General features: G+C 40.1%; 1 protein-coding gene and 1 long non-coding RNA gene across 4 annotated transcripts in view; one reads left to right on the top strand and one right to left on the bottom strand.

Moving 5' to 3' along the window:
- mapk8ip3 (mitogen-activated protein kinase 8 interacting protein 3) overlaps positions 1-13,478 on the bottom strand; it is a gene marked incomplete in the record, with an annotated part of 1,049,817 nt that overhangs the window by 1,009,144 nt on the left and 27,195 nt on the right.
- LOC108239310 overlaps positions 1-13,478 on the top strand; it is a 38,406-nt gene that overhangs the window by 21,635 nt on the left and 3,293 nt on the right. The window contains exon 1 of one of the 3 annotated variants that reach the window (XR_001808713.3): positions 9,764-9,778. The exons of 1 other annotated variant lie outside the window; for it this stretch is intronic. This is a non-coding gene — a long non-coding RNA (uncharacterized LOC108239310). Of the gene's footprint in view, positions 1-9,763; positions 9,779-10,089; positions 10,218-13,478 lie in introns of those variants that run through there. One more of the 3 variants, XR_005233840.1, reaches the window with a different exon arrangement.

The raw sequence follows: 13,478 nt of genomic DNA, 5'->3' as shown, positions 1-13,478 counted from the left end.
TTTTTCACAGAGGCGTACATTTCAGTAAACTCTTTTTTTCTTTTTTTTTTAGATTTCTCTTTTCACTCCTGCTGCAGCTTCTTTGGCATTAACAAAGGTTGAGGAGTGTTAATGTTTCATTGACTCTGCCAGTCTATCTGCCAAGCTCCAAAAAAAAAATGCATTGTGGAGCCCACTGAAGAGGAAAACTGCTTGTGCAAACACAACCTTTCTCCACCTCCCTCTGGGTCTTTCTTTCCTGACATTTGCAGCCACTGTCCTTCATTTGCTGCAATATGTACTTTTGCTGCCTCATTTTCTCCTTTCCCTCTTTGCTGTGTCAACACGAATAACACAAAACACACTCTGGCTTCTCTGAGACTGTTACAGCTGAAATCAGCAACTTTCTGGGACTACAGAGCTAAAACTTTTTATTTATTTATTTTTTTTTACAGATTTCCACAGAGCATGTTTTTAAAATGAGCCAAGTTTGGCCCGCGGACATTCAAAACGTCACAACTTCCAATGTGAAAAGACAAGACCATACAAAGTTCTTCTTTGGCCTGAGGTTTGCTCTGTCACCCCACCTGAGCCCTGCTGAGCGGTTCTGTTGCTGGGTAGAGGCAGCTCCCCACCCCTTCCTGCGATTGGTCCACGAAGCCCCCACCTCTTGGATCTCTAATATCCTCTCCGAGCACAGCCATCTGTCACAAACAGAGAGTGGAGAGCAATCTTAACAACTGCTCTGGGGCCAGGTGTTTGTATCATGTTGGCTGCTAAAGTTAGAGAGCGCACGGTTGGTTAGGTAATCCGATCCAACATCTGCCAGCAAGAAACGTCTCAATGCTAACTTTGCCTTGGAAAAACAAACAAAAAAATTGTTTTTTGTCATCGTATCTCAAGAAAATTTGACGCAATCTTTCTTTGCTGTCATCTGTCACAGTGCATCTTTGTCTGAAAGAGAAGTAGGGTTCAGTCCTGACGTGCAACAAGACCCAAAGTAGAGAATCGGAGATGAAGCCCAGCTCAGCTATTAGCTCTGATTTAGTTCTTATTTAATAATTCACAACTTTTGACCACAGCTAGCAGCAAAGCTATTCAAGAGTCATTGAAGCATAGCCACACGGTGGTGAGAATTATTTCTTAAAAATATATATTATGCACCCTTAAAGTTTTCTACAAGACTACAGCGACTCAAAGCTCAACTGTGTGGGCTTCCTTTTGATGGAGAGCAATTATCTGGCGATCCACGAGGTCTTTTGGTCAAAATGTTTGCATTTTTTAGAATGTCTGTTTAAAATGTACAAATACACTCTGCTGTTGAACAAATATGTTTGTTGATATTTTTAAATCGTGGCTTCAACATGATGTTATACGGTTCACATCTGGATTGTACACACAGATGTGACCCACGATGTAAGAACGTTCAAATATTGATTCAGAGACACACACACACACAAAAAACTGAAAATAAATAAGAAATATGCTCCAACAATGGAAGGCAAAGACTGCTGTCAGCCTCACTTCACTAATATATTTCAAGAAAAAACCCTCACCAGCATGTAGCTGTGCTCTTATGGCTCTTGACTATCTTTGCTACTAGTTGTGAAATACTAACAAAGAAATAAACAACAGGGCTTACATTTATTGACAAAAGCAGCACAACTGAACTTCATCTCTGACTGTCTAATTTGAGGCTCGCTGGGGCATAATAATTATGTGATTCATGTATTACAGATGAGTATTATTAGCGACGACTAGTATTAGCAGTTCTAGGACCAGAGTGGATTGTTGCCATCTTAAAATAACCCCAATCTCGAAAAAAAATCCTGATGGTTCATGCAAACGTTACTTTATAAACCTGTACACTGCTGTTCGTTTTGTGTCAGGTGGCTATTCTGGCCGGAATATTCTGATATTCCTGCGGGATCTGTTGCTTTGTTGACAGAGAACCGTTCTGTCTTTTGAACAGAGCGAATGCTGCAGTCTTGCCTCTCAGATAACTTTGTGTTTCGCAGGAAAAGCAGCTGTGACAAAGTGACAGTTGCGCCGAAGCGCCGCCGTGACCCACAGCTAACTGGAACGCTGTCATTAGACAGTCAGCCACTGGCTGACAGCTTAGAGGCGAGCGTTACTTCACTGGAAACAGATGTGGTCCGTAAGTCAGGGTGTTAAACCTGCATGTACACAGAAACACCACAGAGCTGCATTAACTTACACAGACTGCATAATGTAATCCTTTTGCCAATATGCATTTAATCTTTTTATTCTAGGAACTCATTTCTCTGCGGGGAAAAACAATCTTCTCTCATTCTGGTTCTATCTTTGTGTCATTAACCCTTCCATCACAACATGCAAACCACCCATCCAGCCTCTGATTCGTGCCTTTAAGATGACACCAGTTTACCTCTAATCTTTGGGCTGGATCACAGACCTGACCACAGGCTGTATGTTTGTGGTGTTCCAGCAGCTAATCTCTCCAAATCAGGTCAGTGTTGATGATTCATAGGATGGATAATCGGGTTACATCATGCATATGCTCTGCCTGTCTCTTCCATGTACGAGTCATTTTAGCAAATAAAAGAAAAGAACTTCTGAATAATATAAACGTGTAGGGAAAATAAATTATTTTATAGTCAATATTTTATTAGCATTCCCTCAGAATGGAAATGCTGCAGTAGAATTGTCATTTATTGACTTTGTTTAAAGCATATTGTTTCATTTGAACATTACATTAAACTCTTAATCTGAATCTGCAAATCAAACATTTGAAATAACATACAACCAAATGTGTGGAAAATGGCTGTCGAGGTCACAGGTTCTCCTGATATTTTCAATTAAATGAACAGAATGATAAGATGATTTTTATTCTTTTCTTCCTTTGGAAATAATGAGCCCCCAGAAATTCAGACCATTCCACTGATGTCCCTCCAGCTGCGGCTTTACGTCTCAGTATGTGGGCTGGTGAGTTTCTGAGACAATATGCTCCAATTTCTCCCATAAGACTCACTGCTGGGACATTTCTGCATCATTTTTAGCACATCACCAGATTTGGAAGCAGGATGCAGACAGAATTGTCCATTTTATTTAGTGTCTATTTCTCCTTCGACGGGTTTATCAAACGCTGAGGGAATGCACACCAACATGTTGCTGGGGTTTTTTTTGTACGTGTATAAAAAAAGTATCATTTCTGTAAATACTGTTACACAACCATGTCCACAAACACACCCCACAGAGCAGAGAGAAGGGGTTGAATCAGGCACCGTATGCTTCCTAAAACAAACTGCAGAAAAAAGTGCTTAAAATATATATTAAACAGGCTTTTTTAAGTAAAACAGTAAACGTTTTAGAGCTACAGACTCAAACTTAAATGCATAAAAAGAAAAAAAACAAGATTTTATAAGATTATGCATGACAGTGTAATGCAGCTAGCTTGATTATTTGAGTGTTCACAGCTGCTTCTTTACAGGAATCCTTTTGAGATCATTAGAAAAAAGAAATCAGAGCAAATTAAGAAAGAGAGTAATGTAGGGGGAAAAAAGCCAAAAACACCTGGTTGTTTCTCAGTTATGCAGCAAGAAAGAACAAACATCCAAATATAATCATCTGGTTGTCCAGGACTGCTCGCAGAAGGGTCAACGCTGTCTTATCACAGGTCAGGAGAAACAAAACTACCCGTCTGCACCGGTACCATCCATCCCTCCTGCTGCCATATTCTTCCTATCAGCTGACCACCTGGCATTAGGCAACACACTCCCGTTCCATCTGCTCCTGTTCTCAAGTGAAGGAAAAACTGAGGGACAGATGGTTCGATGAAGAGGATGTAAAAATAGGAGTAGGAAAAATAAACAGTCGGGTCAGCAGTGATAGCAGCTGAGTATCGCTTATCAGCATTAGATTAACAAAAAAAAAAAAAAAGTCTGAGCACTGCAGAATAGCATAAAAAGCTGCAAATATTAACTCCTAATTTGCACAATGGGAAGCTGCAGCTTAATAAAGTGGTCCTAAAAGCTGGAGCTACATACAGCAACCGGACATGAGACAGAAAATCAATGTATCCTCCGTCTAATGTTGGACATATGGTGCATAATTAATATCTGCTCAGTGAGTGGCTGCTGCAGCACTGCAGGCGGATGTGGGGCTCCTCTGACATGAACAACATTTACTGAAAGTTGTTCACCGTAATCCGTCATGCTGACAGTGTGCAGAGACAAAATGAGACTTAAAGGCCCAGAAATCCTTGCCAGAGTTTGAAACTAACAACAACTCATACTGTGCTGAGATGGATGGAGTCATACCTTGTAAAAAATAAAAATGTTCTGTGTGATCTCGTGCAATAATGTGAGATTTAACGACGTGTTGAGGATGACTCTCAGTAACTATATCAAACCTTGGTTAAAAATCTGTAAAACTGACTGACTTGTAGCCATTTTTGTGTTGGCTAATGCTGTGGTTGCCATCTTAAATTGAGGTGACTTCAAAAGTTATATCTATATATATATAAGACATACTGTATTTCCACTGATTACTTAAAGCCTCAATAAAATCCATTCAGTGGTTCCTGAGATATTTTGCTAACAGACAAATAGGATTAACACCAACAGTTAATGCTAAAGTTTTGAGGAAAAATGTTGTGCAATGTGGAGTGTTCAAAGTATGTGTTGGGGGAAATGCTCAGCTGCTACAATAACAAATTTTAGCTCAATATCTATAAAACTGGGTAAATTAAAGTCTTGGTACGATCAGCTGAGTGTGGCAGCCATCATGTTATGGGTTGACCTCAAAAGTTAATTGGTTATAGATGTACATCTTATGATTACAAACTGAAAGTTTCATTAAAATCTGTCCAGTATTTCAGGTAGTGCTTGGAGTGCTAAGTTCAGCTGGCTGTGGCAGCCATTTTGAACCGGGTTGAGTCCAAATGTTAATCAGCTGTAGACGTACTTTCTGAAAGTCTCAATAAAATCTGTGGAGTCATTCATGAAATATTTAACAAATATTCTGCTCTGCCTTCACGTTCAGCAGCAGATGATTAAAAAAGAAAGGAACAAACACAGCCTGACAAAGCGATCATGTTTATTTAAACTTTTGTGCCAGATCCCCCCTAAAACAAAGCTGTGCACTCTGCAGTTGAGCACAGAACATCTCAGGTTAAAAAAACAACAAAAAAAGTCATCATGTTTGTCCGGAGGAGTCAGTCAATTTGGTGGTGTTTGCTCTGTGCAGCAGTCAGAAATATCTGCTGGGTCTAAATAAAAAGAAACCTGGTCAAATGTTCAGATTTCTGATACACTAACACGTTGCTCTCTTTTTGTCTTTTTTAGTTTGATAATCCCTGAATACTTCTTTTATTAAGTCGTAAAATAGTATCTTATGTTACCCAATCAGTGTAAATATTTTTCAGTATTTCCCCAGACCGGTAATTTGACCTTCGATGTTCAGACATGAAGTTACCTGCAACCTGTTGAGGTCTATTTCGGATGAAAGCTGGGGCTTCTTAATCGCAGCTAAAATGGAGCGAAATAGGAGCCGAAGCTGGGTGTTTTTCTGCATGTTTTTCCTGTCAACACAGCACACAGCTGCAGACTGTCTGCAGAAAAATAAAAACCAAAACCAGGAGAACTCGGCTGTAGAGGCACATGCCCTTCGCAATCATTAGTGAACAGCATTTTGATGAAAGTTTTTCTTCACCATTTTTCAGATTTATTTCAGACTGTGGGGGGGTTTAAATGAGTTCATAGCAGACCGGTTTGTCCTTTTCTTACAGTCCCCCAGCATGCAGCAGTAAAATGTGTTGTTAGGGTAAACATGACTGTAAGGGGGTGTTGGGAGTTTTCAGTCAGACTTTATTTATTTGCTCTCCGTGTTCCTCAGGTTTGACTCAAACAAATATTTGAGACAAGGAGGTCTGTGGCTTGATTTGAAGAGTTTCAGAGACCACAAGAGAGATGAGGGTGACACAGAGAGAGGAAGAGGGAAGGACGTTTCAAATTAGGCGAAAGAGGGTTTAAAAGTGATTAAAGGAAATATTGGAAACAAAATGAAATGGTCTTCTGAGAGTTCTGGGAAAAAAACTTCAAAGTGTTTGATGGACATAAGTTAGATAACAGCTAAAAAAACAGCATTATTATTTTTTTATGCAAGAAACCATATTTTAGTGATCCACAAATGTTTTTGACCTGCAGTAGGAGGTTATCTGTCTATATTTTGATCGTTTCTTGGGCTCTGTTTGGTGAATGTTTAAAAAAAGAACCCGAAAAGAGAACAACAGCAATAAATCTACCCAGTTTCATCAATTTGTGGAGTATCTTTCGTTTCTTGTTGGGTTTTTTTTTCTTTTTTTTTTTTTTGTAGACCTTGTCCACTTTATTTCATTTTATTTTGTCATTTCTCACAACTTTCAAAGAAGAATCAAACGGATTTTTGCCAAGATGTGACTCTCACACATTTCTTCTTCCTCACATAAAAAAAAGAACACAACAAAACAAAAAAAAAGGCAAACCACTGGAAAACTGTGGGTTAAAAACATCCTGCGGGGTTTTGATTTTAAACATTTTGTCCCTCAGGCTGTGTGTGAGCGGTGCACAAGTCCGGCTCATAATAAAAATATCGACAGGGAGATTAAATGCAAAGAGAAAAATGTCCAGGCGGTGACTGGGTGGAAGATGCAGTGCTCTTATATCAAGTGGAAAATGACAGAACTCAATTAGAGCCGAAAGGTTTGTCAAGTCGGGAGATAATGGTTGAAGGTCGGGCGCTGGTGGGATTTCTCCCATCCTGAAGGAACGGGGGTGGTAATGTTCCGAGGGTAAAAACGCTGATATTCAGGAGCAGTTCATTAATGAGGCCGAATCACTTCGGAGCCTTGAAAAGATTTCATGGGAGAGCGTTTCAGATTAAACTGCCAAATGTTATCAAACTCAGACCTTTATATTTGGCACAAATGTAGCAAGACGTGATGGTGTCTCTGCAGGCTGATTTGCATATTTTGCATATATAATTGAACAAACAGCCACAAGGGGAAAAAAAGCAAGAAAATAGTGTATTAATATGGTGTCAGCTGGGAAACTGAGCAGTAATAATGGTGTGATTCCTTCTAAATGAGCCTAAAAAGACAACTTTTAACTTCCTCGCTTTAAGCTGACTTGGACCAGTTAGAGTTAATATTATCCATAAAGTTATAGAAATGACCCACAGCAGCTTATTAGTCAACGTTTAAACCAAAAGTGTGCTCTGTTTGAATGGTGAACATAAAACCCATTTCAAATCACAAATATGCTCTGAAATATCATCCTGTTGTGTAAACCCTAAGCTAACTTTGGTCGCAGAAATCCTCCAGCTGACCTCAATCCTCTCCCACTCCGGGTTCTCCTCGTTCGAGCAGCTTTACGATGTCAAAAGTAGCATCGGCCTGGTGTGTTTTTTAGCTCGTTCCTGTGTTCTGCTCCGATTAGCCGTGCTATTCATACCCACCAAAGCTACTCTCTGAAGCTCTCTGCGTGCTCAGCCGAGCTCCTGGAGGATGGAAGGGATCAGATGACCTGAAGCGCAAATCTGCTTAGAAACACTCGAGTCAGGGAAGCCGGCGTGTGACATGCACCTGTAAGGCAGGTAGTGATTGCAACAATTAACTAATTAAATAAGGTCAGCTGCCTCAAGTTTGACTCTTACTTTTTTTTAAGTATCAGTGATCTAAACACAAGTTTTAGGATATTTTGAAGCTCTCATACAGATAAAAGTAGACTAAAAAGTGCAGAACAGAGGCTGAAATGAGCACAACTCAAGCTAAAAGCAGCAAAACAGTAGTTAAAAGTTTAAAAAAGAGCAGAAACATAGCTTAAATGAGCAAAACAGATGCTAAAATGAGCAAGATCATAGCTAAAATGAGCAAAAAGTAACTAAAAATAGCAAAACAGATGTTAAAGCTAAAATTAACAAAACAAAAGTTGAGCATAAGGGTGAAAAATGAATTCTAACGCTAAAATGTAGCAAAATTGTAGCTAAAAGCTAACCATATCAAAACAGTAGTTAAAAGCTAAAAATAGAAAAACAAAGGCTAAAAGGTAAAAGAAGCAGAATGGTTGAAATAAAGAAGCAAAGGAAGATAAAACTAAAAGTATAAAAAGCCTAAAAGTTACAAAAATCAAAAGTCGCAGCACACTGTTCCCAAATCAGCTGAATGTTTTCATTCATGAATGGTTAAAACAGCCCAAAGCATGCAGAAGTAGCAAACAAAGATACTATTTAATGTAAATAATCTGAGCATAAGATCTAAAATGGGGGGCGGGGTTAACCACAACTGATCATGTTGACACAGCCCAGAGAGTGATAAGGCTCGCTGTGAGAGGATAAGCACTGTGACATAATGAACCAGGGACAATTGCCTAGAAACAGACAAGCGCACACAAACAAGCACCCAGATTGGTTTCTGCAAAGGTCACGCCTCATCTGCCGATTGATAATCTGATATTGGCTTTGATATTATCACGACGCCGTTCAGAGCAGGTGGCAGTCAGGGAAACAGAGCGAGCTTCTGTCTGTGCTGTAATGCACAAATCTACTCATAAAATGACTGGTTTAGCACCGGTGGGGGGGTTTATATCGCCATTAAATAACGCTTGAGACGAGGGAAAGAATTGTGAGTGCATTACAGACACGACATTTGTAAAATGCACCTCACCTCACCAACAGTGACCATTTTGTGCTCAAGCAGCGTCTTTGAGCAGCTGGACAAAGGAGGCCAGAGCGTCTGCACTTCCACAGGAACACAGAGGAGACAACACCAAACCTGTGGCAGAAACTAACACAGGCTAAAATAGCCCCGCCGCTATTAAACTGGATTGAATTGGAATGAATAGATGTTAGAAATATGATACCTCGGGACAGATTTTACTGCTCAGAAATATGATACATGCTTCTGATCTAATTTAATCCTGAGTCTATTTTGGTCCGCAATCACCACTTAGGAAGTTTTCCTCAGCTTTTTTTATGATATGAAACTGTGAAATTGATCTTTTGAAGTGAGGTTCTGTAAAAAAAAAAAGTACGAATAATTAATAGCCTACCAGTTGTAGATAGCTTTTTGAACAACCCTTAAATTTGAGTTTATTTCTAATGGACTGTTGAGCTAAAGGCTAGTCTGACTGGCCTAAGACTAAAGTGGATTGCTGCTGTCTGAAAACAGCTCCGATATCATAGAGGTTCATACAAACACTATTTTATAAACCTCTACACTACTGCCAGTTTTGCATTACAATGCAAAACTGGCAAAATATATAATATATGCAAAAATATACATATTTATTTAAAAGTAGCTTTACATGAACAGCTATAAAATCTTTGAGACTGAAGTTGTTTTAAGATGGCACTCTGGTCTTAGCCTCACTCAGACTAACCCTTAGTCACAGTTAAACTCTATTTCTCCTAACTAAGATCATTAAGGTGACACATTAATTGCTCATAACATTTCCACGAAACCCAGCTTTAAAAGATGCGGACTATCACGTTTATCCGACTCTTTCCACCTCCAGACACCTGCTCCCCTCTATTGTAAATTGATTTCCAGTCCATCATCAAACTATTTCTCGCCATCCCACGAAGTGCTCCCTCCACCCTCATAAATACCAAGGCACCGTGTCACATAAAAAGGCAGGGAAACGCTCTGCTCCCCCCCCCTTCGGCTAAGATGTACTAGCTGTTCATCTCGTGCTGTCATATAAGAGACTGATGTTCCTGTGAGGAGCCCCAGAGGTCACAGAGCCACATGTCCCTCCACAGCAGCTCAGCCTCGGCAGAATCGGTAAATTTCCTTCACCTCTGCTGTACGTCTTCGGTGTGCAGCAGCAGCTAAAAGCTCCTCGTGGTATATTTTATATCAGCGCAAGAGGGAGAGAGAGAGAGAGAGAGAGAAGGAGATAGACACATGAGAAGAAGGCGAGCAGGGATTAATTTAGCTTGACATATATGAAATATGGGTTCACATTCCTCAAGGGGAAGGTTTATAAATTGGGGTTTCAGCAAGATTTTATCTCCTAAGTGCAACTTTGGAGATGTGCTTGGTCTTGCAAAATTAAAAAAAAAAGAAAAAGAAAGAAACACAAAACTGTGGATTCTTTTGACTCGTTTTAAAAAGGAAAGTACAGTTTGAAGATCGTCAGCGGAGGACCTGGAGCGACAAAAAAAAAACACGACTCCGCTTCTCCCTGTGATCAGGAAACAGTGAGCAACGGCTGAGCAAGGTGAAGAGAAGGGCAAAGATAAGGTTTAAAATACTTCCTAAAGAACATAAATAAAAAATCACATAAAGGGTTACTGTGTAATATTATTGTGTAGGTGGCTGCTCAGGCCGTAAGCTGATAGATCTCAGAAACGTGACTTTATTCTAGTTTTGTTGCCTACAGACACATTTGAAAGGGCAACCATGTTTTTACCCATGTCTGAGTGTGTGTGCATGTGTTAGTTTGGCATGTTAGCTAAATATATGGCAAACTACTGGACAGACTTTACTGAAACTCACAGCTAACTGGCTTCTGGAAACACAAAAATGACACTTACTGAGACAACTTTGAGCTTAAAGTTGGTGTGTTGGTAGCAGTTATTCACAACACATACACATTACCTGACACCTTAACTGTACACAAAACAAACACCTTTGTTTAAAGATACAGCATTACTGTCGGCGTCAACTCTGTCAGTCTGTTAGCAAAATATCTCATGAACCATGGACGATCATTGAATGGACATCTACAACTAACTGTAAACAGCTTTTGGACTCGACCCGATTCACCTTTTGCCCTTAGCAAACACATAAAAGGCTATAACTCTAGTACTACTGGTAAATAGTCGCTGAGAGTCATCCTCAACAGACACTTCAAGCGCCAATACAGTTTGCAAAATCTTATGGGATCAAGCGTTTTATAATTCACAGGGTTTGACCAAACTGGTGATAAATCTGCCCCTTCTTTTTTTAAGAGCCATCCATTTTTTTAACCTATTTTCTATGCAGAGTCACACAGAGCAGCAGTCGTTAATGTGGCAGATTAAATGTATTCCTTCAAAGAATTTTAGGCTTTAATTTGATTTTACATTAAATTAAAGTTTTTTTTTTAAACTTTTAGGATTAACATTCTTCATCCTGTAGCACTACAAATATGGTGATAAAATCCAAGAAACTTTTTTATGGTGGCAAATAATTGTCAGTATTAGTGCAACAATCTCAGTAGCGTCACAATTAAGATAACATAAAACCCAGTTATTTGCCTTAGTGGCTCAAGAGTAGATCAGGGGTCTGCAACCTGCGGCTCTAGGGCCTCACACAGCTCTTTGGTCCCTCTGCAGTGGCTCCTTGGAGTTATAAATGTTTTAAGTTGGTCAACTTTTGTGGGCTGATGCACAGGACGAACACACACGTGTCTGTGTAAACATGCCTGCAGAGGCTGCACCCACACAAACACTTCAGATTCACGTTGAAGCTTCTCCGGAGCCCTTTTGATATTTCTGCAGCCACGTTGTTCGTCTGTTACACAAACACACACACACATTTGGATATCCCTTGACCCCGTGTGTTTCGAGTCCGGGACTGAGGTTGTCATGGGAACACATCTTTGACAGTTTTCAGCTCACACCAAACACACACACACACGAACAAAAAACTCACTCCGGAGGCAGGAAAGAAGAGGCGTTAGAAGGAGAAAAGAAAGGCAGCCTCGTTTTCTCAAGCTGTGGAGGACTGCTGAATGGGTTGAGATTCTGCAGCTGGGTGGTAGCACGTTAGACAGTTGAGAAATGAGCACAATTTTAGATCCAGCCAGAAGCAAAACAAGCTTGATTTCCATACACACTTCAAATAGTATGCCAGGTTTGAGTATTTCCAGCAAAACACTATAAAAAAGCCTCCAACATGCTTTGGTTTAAATAAATTGTAACATTTTGGATCATTATCCCAACTCTGATGTCAAATGGAAGATAGTTTCATTTTAGATCAAAGTGAAAATGACAGGATTTAACCACTCAGATGCAGAGAATCACCATCTGTGCTTATTGTTGACATGTTCAAAATGAAAGATATTGAAATTAAGGCCCAGTCTTAAAAACTGAGATTTTCTGCTCTGTTAGCACCACCCGTCCACATGCGAACAACATTTTTGACAGATCTGTGTGAGCTCGAATTGAAGCGTTTGAGAAACTATGACCGCAGCCGTATTGTACTTTGTGCCGTAGAATCCAAAACAACAAGTGTGAGTGTTGCAGCGCCGCCCAAGACGAGAGGCGATAATGTTTTTGTCTGTGTCTGCATGTGTGTGTATGTGTCCATTCGTCTGCTGACAGATTATTTGAAATTCTCGGAGAGGAATGATTGGATGGACATCTACAATTAATTAACTCTTAAAGTCAACTTAATTCAAAATGGCCGCGGGCCATATACATCCCTTTAAGCAATGCTAGGCTTTTAATCAGAATCATGAGGACAGAATTTTTATATATAAATGGATAAAAATGTAATCTGGTTAAGCGTAGACAGTGTTTAAAATTACAGTTTCTCTTACATGATACAAGCTGACCTGCTGAGATTATTATTTGCTCTCTCATTCGCGTGTGTATGAATGATCACAGAAAATATTAGATTAATATCATTTTTTATAAGTAAGGGCACAGATGGCTTCAGAGCCTTTAAGTGTCATTTGGGTGGGGGGAGAAAAACATGAATCCTGCCTCATGAATCACACAATTTAAAAGTAAAAAATGAGTGAGTCACAGGACTAAAACATCATCCAGTTGCTGCTGCATGAATCTAAAATCACAATGGTGCAAAAAGAAAACAAAAAAAAATAAAGCATAGAAAGAGGCAGAAAGGTAATGGCATCAACATCTACGTCAGTACTGAAAGAGGAAGCCAACTCTTGGGGTGGAGTGGGATAAATAAAGGAACAAGGACGTTGGGTAATAATATCTCCACGCTGGCTGTCATGTTCTGCTGGGGCAGTGATGTCACTCCGACTGCAGCGTGGTCCGTTTACGATACACAAACACACCCATACTGCAGAGGATTAATTATTAAACATGCAGCACCTATATTTCTATGCCCAGCAAATATTTACTCGCCCATATAGACGGTCGATAATGTATAGTTCAGTCAAATGCACAGTTGGAGTTGAGTATACTTGGGGCTTGTTCGAGCCTGTTGTCTTTGACTTGTCTGATTGAGCTCAGAAAGGGAAACACGGCACCTGAATGGGTGGTTAAGTTTTTTGTTTTCCTCGCTGTCCACAAGACTGAACTGCACACTCGTGTCTTTGCTCCCTGAATACAGAATTAGAGGGGAGAGGATCCAAGTGGTTTGCAGGTCCGCTCTGTCTCAGTGTTGCTTCATGTCACACTAAACCGTGTCCCCATTTTCAACCTCGGTTTATTCCCCTCAGCACTTACGTCCTTCGATATAAATAGACTCGCATCCAGCCGCACGAGCCAAGCCCGTATCGTCTCCCTAACCTCCTCCCCCC

This window comes from Kryptolebias marmoratus, linkage group LG12 (genome assembly GCF_001649575.2).
Source record: "Kryptolebias marmoratus isolate JLee-2015 linkage group LG12, ASM164957v2, whole genome shotgun sequence".
NCBI lineage: Eukaryota > Metazoa > Chordata > Actinopteri > Cyprinodontiformes > Rivulidae > Kryptolebias > Kryptolebias marmoratus.
The sequence above is the reverse complement of the archived record's forward strand: the minus strand, read 5'-3'. Positions and strand labels throughout refer to the sequence as shown.